Source organism: Haliaeetus leucocephalus, unplaced genomic scaffold, assembly GCF_000737465.1.
Source record: "Haliaeetus leucocephalus isolate CR32 unplaced genomic scaffold, Haliaeetus_leucocephalus-4.0 Scaffold0, whole genome shotgun sequence".
Taxonomy (NCBI): Eukaryota; Metazoa; Chordata; class Aves; order Accipitriformes; family Accipitridae; genus Haliaeetus; species Haliaeetus leucocephalus.
Genome location: NW_010972436.1, coordinates 3,562,392 through 3,577,301, shown reverse-complemented (window position 1 = coordinate 3,577,301; position 14,910 = coordinate 3,562,392).

Here is a 14,910-nt window from a genome sequence, read left to right as displayed (position 1 = left end):
GACACCCGGCCGCGCCGCCCCATGCGGGGAGAGCAAGGCCACCCCGCCGCCCGGAGCGGCTCGGGATGCGCTTAAATAAGTAAACTTCCCCCTGCCGGTGTCCGAAACGACGCCATGTGTTCCCCGCGTGTGACACGGCGAGTAGCGAAACGCTTCCCTGCTGCGTGCGCTGCCACGGGCTGAGCGGGCCGGTTTGGGCGAGCGGGCCCTGTCGTCTGCCACAGCCGGGCCCTGCTGCTGCCCTGCGAGCTGCTGCCGGCAGGGCCCTCCCCGCCCGCTGCAGAACGCCGGGTTAAGGTCTGGCTGCGGGTGCAGAGCAGAAGGAAGGGCAGGACAGAGCCCGTTTGCCATCGCGCTCTTTCTAGAGGGGAGTAGCGGGAGGTTCCTGTAAAACTGAACCATAAAGCAAGAGGGAAGGAGGCGCTCCTGGTAAGGTAACGACACGTGTTAATGGAATGCCAGATGACAGTCTGCAAGTCGTGGTGGTGGCGGTGAACTCCGTAGGCTCCCGACAGGGAGATCAGTGTCACCTGTAGAAGACTGTGGCGTAAGCAAGCACACCTGTCAAAGTTAGAGAATTAGGTGGTTTGGAGGTGGAAAGCCCTGCTGTGGTGCAGGTTGTGGAGGGCTGGGGCCACCTGTGTGTGAGAAACGTCTGCCTGGATGAACCGATGAGAAAAGTGCTGAACTTCAGTACCTACTACAAGGAGTAAACAGCATTATCGTGGCAGCCACACACGAACAACCAGGACGTGCATTCAGAAGTAGGCGTTATGGCGTGTAAGGACTCGTCCCTCGTTTCCCTGTAGCTAAGTTTACAAGTCCTAGCTTGTGCTGCAGTGCTCTGCTGTAGCTTTTTAAAAGCAGTACACACTGTATTGCCAAATACTAACACGTTTATGTGACTTTAGAGCTGTGCTGTTGTATCTTTGATAGATCCTTTTTAAAATTACTTGAGGAATCTTATATACTCATGGATAAATTTAACCTTTTCCAAATTTCACCTCTTTCCCAGTTCACTGTGAGCAGAAGATAGTGGAACTACTTCTGAGTCATGTGATTTTTACTTCAGTTTTCTTTTTAGGAAATAACTTTCACACTTCCAGTGTTAAAACAAGATATCCCAAAGGCTGTTTAATTAGTCAAGTTTTCTATCGCTAACATGAGGCTTATTATCCTTGAGCTTTAGCGGTTGTGGTTTCATCTTTGGTGTTATAAAAGAAGAAACCTGAGCAATAAGGAAAAGCGATGCATGGCCAGTCTGTTTCTTAAGAAATTAATTCATTATAAATTCCTGCACCTTCTGCAAAGCAAAAATAAGGTGATGGAAAGGATCAGTAGAAGAACTTGGAAATTAATCCTCTTCTCTCACCTGGATTAATAGTACAGGATTTTGTAGCTAGCACCATAGCGTCAAGTTTGAGCTGAAGCTGTCTGGAGCGAGCCTTTGCTCTGTGTATCTGTGGAGTCACCTGGCCGCTGAACTTGTTCCCTGGCACGCTGCTGCCCGTTACCTGCCTGAGCACTACAACTGCATTAGTGAAAAAAATCAATGTCCTCCTGAAATCCAGAGGACAAGGCCAGACCTTGTGAAGGCAGCAATCTGGATCTGAAGTCCTACTTTGTGTGGATAGGTTAAGGCACATGTTGTTTTGTATCTCAGGTGTTTGCAGCTGTGTATTTATTTACAGAGGTGTTAATAGGGGGGGGGGGGAGGAGATGTGGCTGTATTAGTGTCTGCTGGTGCAATATTTGCTGCTCTGCTGTGTGACGCAATGTATTTGTAAAAGAATGCAAATGCCCCCCCCCGGCCTTGTTTTTATTCCCCCCGTGCCTGTTGAAGTACAGCTAACAGTATGCCTTACCTTGCTGGGTTTAGTGCAGATAACTGTATCTGGGCTAAGAGGGAATGTGATGTGACATTTATCACATAAATCCCTGTGATGAATATATTGTAGAAGAAATTACGGTTAGAAACATAAACCCAATTTTATCATTGTCCTGTATTTTACAAAATGCTTATATACCATTTTAGATTTTAACTGTTCATATAGGAAAAAAAAGCCACCAGTTTTGTCAAATCCAGTCTGATGTTGTTCACCCCAAAGCTTCTAGCAGTCAATGTTTATTTTGGCTTAAGTTAAGCCTGGCCCCAGTGACTTTAGGATAAACTGAAAACTAAAGTCTTTGGGAGAGAATGACTACTCAGGATCTGTACTATGTTTTAAGTGTACCTGTTCGGTAATTTGGGGCACTCTTTCCACTAGCTGAATCCAGATGCAGCTACCAGAGCGATGGGAGAAACGAGCAGTGCAGTTCCATAAGTGAGAACTGTTACTTTTTTGCCTCCATTAATTTTATTTTTTACTCTATTAAATTAATGTATTTTAAACAATCTGTAATTTTCCAATTGTTCTGAGCAGGATGAGGAAGAGACTCGTATAATTCCAGGGGGCTGTTTTTAGCAAGGGTATTGAAATAACCCTGTGAGTGGTTTCCTTTACAACTTCATAGGTCACCACCCTTCCTCTTGGAAATCGAAAACGTAACTTTTCCTTAACTTGTTGAACAATGCTTGCAGTGCACTGGTATCCTACAGCTTGCTGCAGTAATTAAATTATAGTATAACTGGCTCGAAGGAAAAAGGTTTGACCTACTCTGTGTGTGTATGCATAACAGCATGCATAGAGAGAGAGAGAGAGAGAGGATATATATATGGTGTCCATTTTTCTTTTCCTCTGGCTTTAGTAGTAAGAAGCTTTGGGAAATAGGTTTGAAAGGATTGGCATATATTTTGCTGGAGTTGCATGTAATATAAATGAGATTTCATTTTATATCCAGTGGTGTCTTGGTCTAGTTACACTATGTTACATCTCTGTAGGATAAGGGGGGTTTCCCCTGTGGCAGTGAGACTCCACCGAAGGACACCACTACCTAATTTGCCACTCTTGGCTTATATGTCATGAGTTTCTGTTTATTATGTATTTTTACAAGAATTAAAGCTGCTTCATGTTAGAGCATCCAGGATCTATTAAATTAAATATTGACATTCACTTTAACTTTCCAGTAAAATTACTGTAAATTCGCTGTGAAAAGAATGTGGCTCTTTCTGACCTTCTGCAAAATACTGAAGGGTGACCACCATTGCCACTGGAGCACCTTGGATGGAGTTAGTTTATTTATCTTTGTAGCAAATCATAAAAACCAGTAACAGAATAGCATAGTAGGTTGCTGGTATTACAAATAAATCACTTAAAAGTTAGTTTCTCACTAAATTGGGAGGGAGAAAAGACACAGCTGAATCTGCAAAATACATGAGTTGCATCTGTAATTTTAAAACCTTATTTATCATGCACCTGAAGTAAAAGTTTCAGGAAGGAGACAGTTAAAAAATGTAACATCAGTAAGGCTCATAGATTTTGCACTGAGTGCCCTTCTGTCTAAGGGAAGCAAAATGTATTCCCAGATTCTGGGGTATTTGCAGTAGCCTTTGTCATCTTGTGTCTGACAGAAACATCATATAAACATTTAGGGGCTAGTTCTTTTGATGGTATAGATAAACAATATCCTTTACTACTGGCAAGAATTTTTGGTGGTAATTTAACAGAGAGCAAATTTTCATAATTGATTTTTATTGTTATTGGAAGGGGCAGCTAGGATATACCGCTGTAATAAGAAGGACCATTTTATAAGCAATGCTCTTATTTGTTACTCAGTGTCAGAGTAGTGCATATATCTGAGATTGCAGTTGCTGTGCCCAAGCATTGGATTTTTTTTCCAACCCCATATTCATGTTAGAACAAATTTTCCACTGCATCTAGTTAGACTCTTCAATGAGCATCTTTTAGTAGGAGAACTGGGCTTAAGAGATAGTTTTGTGGCTTGGGTCTAGCTATTATATTGCTTTATCATTGTCACACCTGCATGGATTAGGCAATATAGTTATGCACTTCTGACAACTAAAATTGTGTCTAAGTAGTTTATGACTGAGTAAATATCTGGGGTTTAAACAGATTTTGCCATGACTGTTCAGAAACTGTAACTTTGCTTAAATCTTTATAGGTCACGTTTGCTTGGAAATGTGCAAATAAATCTCTCCCCCGCCTGTGTACCCATACTGATGAATGTGACATCTTCCAGCCAGCCGTCAGGGTGCTCTGAAAGTTGGTCTGTATTTCAGCTAGCCCTGCTTTGGACTTTGACTTTCTAGGAGACTTTTTCTTTTTTTTCCCCCTCTGCTTGGGCTCAGAAGGAGCATGAAAGCCTTACATTCAGCTCCAGTCCTTGAAGATGAAGTTTCATGGATGAACACTGATAGATTACATGAGGAGATTTCCAGGACACTTGGTGTGCTTAAAATTATTTGCTGTCATGCAGCCAGGCTTGTGCAAAGATCACTGGTCACTAGCCCTGGTAGCACCACCTGAGCTGTATATTCCCTCAGACAGTTAGGACAAGCTTAATAATTTTAGGTATTTCCAGAAATGCCATTATATCTGCAATCTGCCATTTTATATATGGCAGCCTTCAAAATATGCTATGTAAACTTGAGATTGGGCAAACTGGTACGGGCTGCATACTGCATTCCTGAAAGTGCCAGAAGTGTCTGAAATAGTGAGATGCAGAGACCCTAAGGAGAAGGGAGGAGTGGGGAAGCCAAGTCGTTGCACTTGAAGCTGCTCTTCGGTGGTGGATGTTCTGCTCCCTGCCCACACTGCGTGCCAGGCTGCCTGGGGGGAATGTGCTCCCGTGAAAGCTAAACGACAGAAAGGCTGGAGTATGGAGTGTGTTCTGATGCACTCTTGACCATGCCTGCTGGTGTCTGGTCTCTGGCACTGCTGCAGAACTGGCCAGGTTTTGTCTGTCACCAGGAGCCTTCTTTCTCCTCTGTCAGTATCACCCAAACCTGCTGTGGACAGGAGGCTGGGTTGGAGAAGTGCTGCGGTGTTTGAGAGTGGAGCTGCTCTTCAGGCAGATTTGGGAGGGTTTCTCGGGAGCGAGTCCTCTCAGACCCATTGTCACAAGTATTGCTCTTAGAAGCATGCAGTGGGATAAGCACAGTGGTGTATGTTGTGATTGCATTCGCAAAGGCAGAAAAGGAAATTAGATACTCCTCTCTCATTCTTGAGAAGAAACCAAACTTTCCTGGGGAAGCTGATAAAATCCTGGAGAAAAATCACCTCATTTGGAGAGAAATGTGGAATGTTTTATTTCAGTTTAGCTTTCTCCCAGCCACAAAAAAAAGAAAAAAAAAAAGGCAGAAGGAACTAGAACATGCTGAATAAAAATATTTCACATGATGCTGGAGCAATACAGTAAGTAGATCCTGTGTAAGCTTCTTGTGGTTCAGATGCCAGTCCAAATCTTTAGCTGATGATTCAGTATTGCGAACTAGCAGACCTTCAATGAGGTCAGCTGTTTTAATCTGTGAGGACACCCCAAACTTACTAGGTGCTTGGCTGATATTGTGCTGAGCATAGGTTAAGTGCCAGCACATATATAAACTGCAGGTCCATGGTGGGTCTCCATCTACAGTTTGGCATGTGCAGAGCCATTCTTTGAATAGATCTAGAGAATATTTTTTTCTCTTTCAGTGATGCAAGACAAATAAAAGATGAGGGCAGCAACAGTTAGGATCAGTTCCTAGGGCTGAGTATTTTCTGGTTTAGATAAAGGATTCAGTCATGATATGGGCCTCTTGGATGCAGTCAGTAAACCATGTCTTATGTCCAGGACTACTTCTCTGGGTACAGGTGTGACAACATAGGTATCCCTGTCTGAGTGTGGCCCAGTGATGCACTGGGAAGTCCTAGAAGTACGACAGGAGACTCTGGTTGCCACTTGTGGTCCTGGTTGGTGAAAAAGCTTCAGTGACCATTGGAAGCTCTGCTAATGGAGATAGATGACTTGAGGAAGGAAATCCATCAGTCCCGACGAATGGTATAGCCCAGCCAGCTCTTGATACACAGCTTAACAAAGCCAATCTCTCCAATGGTTACCCAATTTTCAGGTTGCACTTCTGCATAGGTACTGCATTAAGTCCTGAGCCCTGTGATGGGCAGCAGTGTGTGCGTGGCAAAGATGGATAAACTCCAGGGGCACATGCCTTTGAAGTTGCATCCCATCATATAATTCCACGATGTCCTAGTACCTTGCAGTGTAGAGGTGGCCTGGGATGGTGCGGGCCACAGTGAGATAACTTGTTTTGTTCCTGCAGGGATGTAACCTAGAGGCAAAAGCAGGATCCAAGCCCCAACATCCCAACCTCTGGTGGGCATAGCACTATACCTCAGCTCCACATCTCTGTGTTGGAAAGTATGAGTTGCAGGGGAAAAAAAAAAAAGCTTCACTTGCTCAGTTCTGCATCACTTTCACAACTGGGTACAAGTAGCCAGATCTCCCAGCCATCCTAAAGGCTTGTCTGAGATCAGCACCTAGACTGATATGGGACACATTTTTGCTCTTGTAGGACTACCCTGGTTTGAATGCAGATCCTAGGAATAGCCATGCCCTCGGCACTCACTTGTTCTCACTAATTCTGGGTTCCCTGTATGCCAGGCCAGGAAATAAAAAAGGTATTTGCCCATTATATTGTGACAGTGTGTGGTTTGTGCTCATTCTGGTTCCTTCTGGGGAAGGGGATGACCCCTCCTGTTGAAGGCCAAGTTGATTGGGACAGTCCCATGTGGGAGTTATTAGATATGTTGTCATTTGTGTGTATGGGAAGATTAGTGATAAGATTAAAATCTGGGGGTTGGTGCTGTGGACAGCCTCACAGGGCACCTGGAGATGTTGCTTTGTTGCCAAATAGAAAGAATTTTGCTTCTTATGAACAGAATTTGTGGTTGCTGTCGATGAGTCTGAACCCAGTCAATTAATGTCTGGTTGGAGGTTGGAAAGGGGATTTCTTTGACCTATTTTTTCCCCCACAATGACATCACGTGCACACATGGTTCTTGTCCAAGAAGAACACAGGGCCCCACATGGCTTAAAACCCATGGTGTTGAGTATCGAGTGAGAAATGCTCTTGATGGCATATTGCTTTGCCCATTGTGGTATGGTTGAATGGAAGATGCAGTAGATATTACAGGCAGAGAGGCAGCTTAAGTAAAATACGATCTGCATGGGCTTGAAGGAGAGAAGGTGAGAAATTCCATGGAACTAAACACAGAACTGGTTGCCTGATCTCGGGAGGCTTTGCAGATGTGTTCCTATCCTTATCTGCTGGAGAACAGATTTCAGTATGGTAGCTGCAGTTCTTGAAGTCCAGAGTGGGAAGCAATTTGGGGATCTTCCCTTTTCTTTCCCTTTTCTGCCATATTCTTGGATAGGGTAGCTGAAGGTGTTGTGGTTGGGAGTGTGCAGGGACTGCCAAGTCACTCAGGTCTGTACAGGAGGGATTTGCCTATGCAACTATCCTGGGAAGAAGGACATAGGGAGGGAGGAGGGGTTGGCTAGGATCATGTGGGTCCCTCCCCAGCTGGAGCTGGTCTTCCAGCATCTCATTCCTCAGGAAAAGGTTAAGCTGGGCTCAGCTCCTCCTGGACTGGATCTTTTATTTTCTTAGTATGGTGATGATGTGTGCCCTCTGCTCCAGCAGTCGGGCTCCCAGAAGCACTAGCAGCTGCACAGGGTGGAGGGGCAGCGCATGCTTCTGTGCTCCTTGGTGGACTTGTAGGTTTTTAAGTTTTTGGTAAGCGTTGGCAGAAACTTTGTGGTTGATTCAGGATTTGGGTTTTTTTGTTTCCTGAAGTAAAAACGTAGCCAGATGTATGGCACCAAAAGACTTGCAGTATTCAAATTTCTGAACCAATAGTCAGCTTTGCTTTATGTATTAGGTATGTTGCGAGGAACTGTGTTGCAGTGAAAGGGAAGAAATGCAATTGATTTAAACAGAAGTGTGTCCAGTTACTACCAAATGAGTAGACCAGGCAAAATTGCAGAATAATCATAAAGTGCATGCTTTTGTTTCTGAAAATAAGATTTTGTAAAAATAGATGAGGACAGGTACATTTTTTTATATAATGAGATGCTGCCAACTCTTATGTTATAGGGTTTTGCCCTCCGCTAATTTTTTTTCCCTTTGAGAAAGGGAAAATTTCATTTAGTAAGAGTTTGTTCCTGTATTTGCTGATCAGCGCAGTCTTTGGTACCCAGTGCTGTAGCAGATTGCATGATTCCTTTTTTGCCTGTGGCATGGCTTAACTGAAGGTACAAAAAGGAATTGTGGTGCTCTAATTAATAAATTTTAGATACATGTCTTCCCATTTCAGCCATATATTTTCCAGCACTCTGGAAATTTTTCTGGTTTTCTCTTATATGAGCCTACTGAATATTGGTTTTAAATCCACTGAAAGCTTCTCTGGAAACTCAGCTCTGGCCACAGTTATGTGCAATGGCAGTGGAGAAACCCAGACGTGAGCCAGGCCTGTTCACCCTTGCTTTGCAGCAATGAACAGAGAAGTAGAAGTATCCTAAAGATACCCAAGGTGCTAGCGATGGTATGTTACCTGCCCCTTTGAACCAGCTTTATAGTGCTAAGCTGGAATGACTTTTTTTTCCTCAATTCTTAATGTACAGCCCATTGGGAAAGGGAAAAGGGGAGAGCTAAACAACCTGAAATCTGTGTGTGTTTATGTCTAAATGCGCACATGTGCACAGAGTAGATTCAGGAGGGGTTGGTTATATGTAACATACGTGATGCAGTTGATGCGTCTCTTTGTTCTGTCAAGTGCTTAGTAAATTTACAGGCAAAATAAAAGATCAGCAATGCAGCGCGTAGAAAAAGAGGGTGGTGAGCATAAGTGCCTGCCATGGAGCCCATGCTGAGCCAGGTACTTCAGTGTGGTCCTAACCTTATCTCTGTGTAATCTCACCAAGGCAAGGTTACTGGCAATTGTTTAAATAGGGTAGGTAGAACCATTATTTTGCTTTTCAACATTTGTTTAAGGTTTTTAGGTGTGGATTTTTAAAAAAAAAAAAAAAAAAAAAAAGAGAAAATATAGTTGTATTTGACTTGGCTTTCTTTTTTCTTCTCTCTGATATCTCCTGGCTGGCTTGAAGTGTCCTTTTCATCCAGCAGGTTGTTTTCACTGGGCTGGTCACATCTTGTCCTGCAGGCGCCATGTAGAGCAGTTGGATTCTGCACATGAAATGCATGAAAAGTTGGGGAGACCAAAATGAACTGAAGGGCAAAGACAGCAGAGCATGGTCTTCTGGACCTTTTCAAGAGGCGGGCATTGGCAACCATCCTGCCTGGTGTATGAGTGTCTGGTGTGTTCTTCAAAGTTTGTGAATGAAGGATGAAGTTTCGAGAATGACTTTCCTACCGTCTCTTTTCAATTAATCCCGCGAGCACTCATTTCTTGCTCAGCAGTGTTTGTTTAGTGTTCAAAAAGATGCTGGTAAGAACAGCCCATCCCACTGTTTAATACCATTCATTTACCCTGGGCTTCTATGCAATTGCTTTTTAGTCCATGAATTTCAGTCTGTGCATCTCTCCTCTATGGGATGTGCTTGGGGTGATATCAGTGAGCTTGTTTATATGGGCTAAATCAATCACATTTTGGATTAGACCTGTTAGTCCTCAATTATAATGGGGAAAAATGTAATCAAAAGAGAGAGAGAGAAAACCAACTATACAACTTGGGGGGCATTTTTTCCTTCAAAGGCAGTAAAGGCTTTTAAAAAAGACATGGATATGTGTGGTAATTCCTCATTCATTTTAGGTTTTCATGGGGTGAGGGGGGGGGAAACAAGATTGAAAATTCTAAATAGAGTAACAAAATGTTTTGAAAAAAATGTTTCCAGTAATTGTAGAGAAATATGGAAAGAAATCAAAGCTGTCTGAAATTAAAACCTTTATGTGAAAGTTTAGACTACAATGTCTAGATTCATTGCTACTAACTGTAAAGTTTTAAGTTAGACAGATACTTCAGTACTGTGTTTTGCCCTGCTGTTTCCTCCATATTCCATTTGCTGCACTCACATTATTATTATAGTATCTTGATGATGGCTTGAAAATATTGAGGCTTTACAAGGAACTGCCATCTAGATTATAATTTTATAGCTTGTTGGTTTGGGGTTTTTAAAATGAATCATGCTGCTTTAAAAAGCTTAAGTCAAAATTACTTCATTTTTGTTCTTTATTTTAATTAACTAGATATTCTGCTTTTAGGACTTTTTTTTTCTGCCAACTGTTTTTCACAAGGTCATGAAATGGATGTCTACACTTAAATTGAACTTTTCCAGTTCAACCCTGTATCATTGTGGAAAACATTTTCTTGGCTTGTTCCCAGCAAGTCTGATGACAGCTCAGAGTACAGAAGTTTCCATATCATCATTGAGGCCCAGTCCCAAATCCCATACTCAGATAGGCCAAATTCTTTGGTGGCAACTCTTGTAGACAGTCATTTGCCCAGGTGTCATGTCGTACGTTTGGCTGGGTAGTCAAGTGTGAATACAGACTAAGAGGCGCAGATTGTATCCGAATGCCAAATCTTCCATGTTGTGGGCAAGAGGGAGACTTGCCTTACTCATGTAAAGGGGAGAAGTGTTTTGGCAGTATCTAGGACATTTGCTGCCTTAACAGGACCCTTTATGTAGTGGTGAGTCATTTTTTTTACTTAGATCTCCTAGGTGAGTCCTAACCAGTAAGACTATGTATGTTTTTATAAGAGAAGGAGTGAGGGCTATCTCCCTTGTTTTAATTAGTATACGTAGGGAAATCTTCACCCTGTGGTGGTGACGCATCCTGAAAGAGGAAGCGGTAGGTTGCAGCTTTGCTCTCTAGATCACTTCAGACCTCAGAAGCTGGTAATGTTGGATTTTCATTGCCAGAAGAAAGTGCACTAAATAACTTTGTGTGAGCAGGCAAGGTTAGCGCTGCAGGGAATGTTTTCTGCTTGCTGTGTGGTTAAATCATCTTTGTGCGATGGGGGTATTTTTAACCTGTTGTGGTCTTCTAAGTCACATACTGCCTCTGCTTCTGCACATGATGTCATTGGAGATCGAACGATTGCCTCTTCCATGGGGGTGCTGACCGCGGCAGGTCCAGGCTCGCCACCACCAATCTGGGTGGTCCGGGCATTTGGGCAGCTCCTGGATTCCGCTAGGCTGTCCTAGTATGTGTGATGGGGACTGGAAGCACAGGAGGGGACTGGAAGCACGGGAGCAGCTGCCATCCTGCCAGCGCTGGAGGGACCCCGTGAGTGCAGGAGGGACAGCAGGACCCTGCTTTGCCCACCATGTGCCTGTAGACATCCTCATCATTGAGGTGCCATGGCAGAAGTGTCGGTCTCTCCACAGCCTCTCTAGCAGGTAGCAGCTCCAAGGAGCTGACCTCCTTCTCTCACGTGCCTGGATTCGCCCTGGTTCTGTCCTGAATGTGTTTCCACATCCCAGCCTCCTTCCCTGTACCCTTTCCCTACCTTTCTGAAGAGTATTACTGGGAAAGGATTGGCCACCAAACTTTGTTTAGGGCTTTGGAGGAGTTGTGAGGGAGTTGAGGAGGGCCATGGCCTCCAAGCCCAGGAGGAGTGAGAAGAAACAGGGGATATATGCTGGAAAACTCATTCTGGTGTGCTTGGGACGTGTGCCTCAGGGGGACCCAAACGGAGACCAGCGTGTGCGAAATGAAGAGCTGCTGTTTGGATGTATAAGGCCCCCCCGGAGGAGCAGCTGAGAGGACCTGCACGGGCTGTGGTGCGGTGGCTGGTGAGGAGCTTGCTGGCGGGGTCCTGGCTGCCTTGCACCCGTGGGGTGGGTTGTGGTGGTCAGGTTTGGTAGCACCCATGGGTGGCCCGTGGGTTTGACCACCTCAACTCTGCCTTGTGTCTTGCTAAATGCTGCCTCGTCCTCAGCACCAGTGTCCCTGTGCTGCCGAGTTGTCTCACAGTGCAGTTGTTGCTGCAGGTGGTTGTGAATAAAACTACAAGGAGAAATGTTGTTTTGTGGGCTGTTAATTATTTTCTGGTGTTGAAGGCAAAGGGCTCTCTGGCCTGTTACCTTCTTCCTTTCAAGTCAGTGTTATGCTAATGGCTAGATATAACCACTGAAGAACTGTCATTAGTGGTTTGTTGCTTATTTATTTCCTTTTTTTTTTTTGGTTACATTAAAGATCCCATTAATTGTGTCATCTTTCATTACTATATTAATAGAGCTGAGTTCAATTACTGTAACTTGATTTAAAGGAAAAAAAATGCTCCTCGTAACATCATATGGTACAGTTAAAGTGGCACCACTAAATCAATTTAATCTTCTTAATACAAAATACCTTTTCCTCAGACATTTTCTCTTGCTTTTCTAGTAAGTCAGTCTAATCTCAGCTTAGGTATAACTCAGGAAGCTTTAGTAAAAATTTCTGTCATTTTGTAAGAATTCAGTTTATTGTCTTCTTTTCAAGACTCGTCATCTTGCTAATTGTGTGCTGAAATATACTACCACTGTACAGTATTATAAGGGATAGATGTAAGAGGTATTGTGTGTAGAAGTGGTATGGCCTTTAATTTCTGATTTGAATTGCTTGATAGAAGGTAAACTTGGTGGTAAATAATGGAAAGAAATCTTTAATTGTTGTGAAGGAGCACTCTGAGTACCCAAATTCATTCAATTACAGTTTCTACTGTTGTAGAAATAGTGTATTTATTTTAGAATACAGTGAGAATTAAATGGCAATTGCTAATGATTCTGAGTAGGTGTTGGTACAATATCAGCACAAAATACTGAGCATCATGTGAAGGAAAATCCCCAATGTGTGTTTTTGTTTCTTTTCTCATTTAAAAAGTGTCCTAACTTCCAGTGGAATATAATAAAAATGTGCAACTCTCTGGTAATGTTTTGGGGAGATATTTTCATTGCTCTATTTTAGAGAGAAATTAGAACAATCTATAACAAAAAAAAAATCTGAATTTCTGTCTCTGTCCTCCCCCCAACCCTGCCACCCCGCTTCCTGGTTCCTGGGCAGGAAGCTACAGGTGCTGTTTTCACAAAACTTTGTCAAGACTACTTGAAATAAAAACACTTTTATTTTTCTTACCATCATTCAACACAAAGCGAGTTTGTTGGCTCGATCAGTTTCCGACTGGGCAAATATCCAGAGTGTTTTTTGAAATCATTCACGGCTGATACCGGCCCTGAAGCCATTCTTTCAGAGGCTCCCCAGAGAGCAGCCTGAGCTCTTGTTGGGATGCAGGCTGAACCACGGGTGCCTCTAGAGCCAAGTCCTTCAGGTTTGCATCTTCATGGTTTGGATGAAGCAGCCTGAGAAAACACCGGTCCCATACATGAGACTTACTGTGCCCTTGCCGTTAGGAAAATAAGTTTCTGTTGTGCTTTACTGGTACTTTATCACCAGGTGGAAAAGATATATGGCTCCTAAATCAACTTTACAACCCAAATGCCACTGAGATTTGGCCAGCTAGATCAGGTGAAAAGATTTCCTTCATGTCTGGGAGTATCTGTCAGATAACATCTGTAGTATGCCGTGTTAAAATATTTCTGCTGAGAGGAGTTTTAGGTTTTGTTATAGTCAGTATCCTAGTGATGCAAGTCTAAATGCTGTCACCTGTGATTTCCACATTTCTCATGATAAAGCATATAAAAATAAGCAGACCAGCTGCTCACCTACTGCCAAAAGCTTGCTTCTGTATATTTGTCAAACACGGCACGTATACCTTATGATTTAGGTTAAGGTGCCTGCATAATTTTTTGCCTGCAGCTCTTTGTGTTTCCTTCTAAAAGCTGTGTGCATTCAAAAAAATTTAAATTAATTCAAAGTTAATTAGTCAAGATTGAAATTAATTCAAGCGTGAAATATTTCTCTGGGGCCACAGATGTGAGGAAGTGGCCAAAGCCAAAGGAAGGGACAAATTAAATGGTTAGGTATGCAGCATTATTTGACCTACATCCACATAAACCTGTCTTGAGCTAAGCACACTTTCTGTAATTGCATGTGTTCTTCCAGTCTTTGCTGGCTTGGCCTTTTGAAAATATCTCTATTTCAGTTTGCATTTATATGAGGGGATGATAATATCCAATAATCAGTACTGAAGCGTCAGCCAGTTGACCAGTGCTGCAGTTCTCCAGTGATGTGGGTTGTGTTTGTATGTGATAGTATAAGGGGAGGTGTTGCCCCACATCCCCTCTTCCATCCAAGCCATCTGCCCTTGATTGCCCCACAGCCCGCTCCTCCCCTCTGACTCTCTGCAAATTATCTGAGGATGTGTGTTTTCTGAAGGTTTATTTTGAGGAATGATACTTTTAAAGGAATGAGATTGCATGCCTGAAAGTAGGTTAGTTTTGTTTAGAGTCTTATTTATGATTGCAAATGGCATGTGTGATTTTTGCAAACAATTTGTGTCTAAAGTGTCAAAAGCTTTTGACAGAACTTATTTCATTTCTTTGCAAAAATACAGTTTCAAGTGGATGGTCCAGTGGCTAAGAAACAACTGTGGATATCAGTATCTGGACTGTGGTATTCTTTTTTTCTTGTTTTTCTTGAACCTAGAGGCATGCACTGTTTGTGGTTTGTGCAGTGAGGCTGTCTTCATTTTTTTGTTGTGTCATGCAAGGAAGATCTTGTTTTACTTGACATGGCAAACTTCACCTGGTAATAATTAAACTTTGGCTCTGTTAAACAATTTGAGTTTTACTGAAAGGCACAGGAGCAATCAGGTCATAATCTGCAGAAATGATGTAAACCCACTTTTTTAATGCCTTAGCTATTCTTCTGACTCCGTTTAACTTCAAAGTTAGCTTTGTATGTAGGCTGTGAACCATTTGGCCCAGTACCAGCCATAAGAAGCACAAAACTCTGTTAGTACATTCACTTCGTACTTTTGCCAAGATCCATTAAAACACTGGGATAACTTTCTGTACGTACTACATAACCTCTTTCAGGCATTTCCCTGG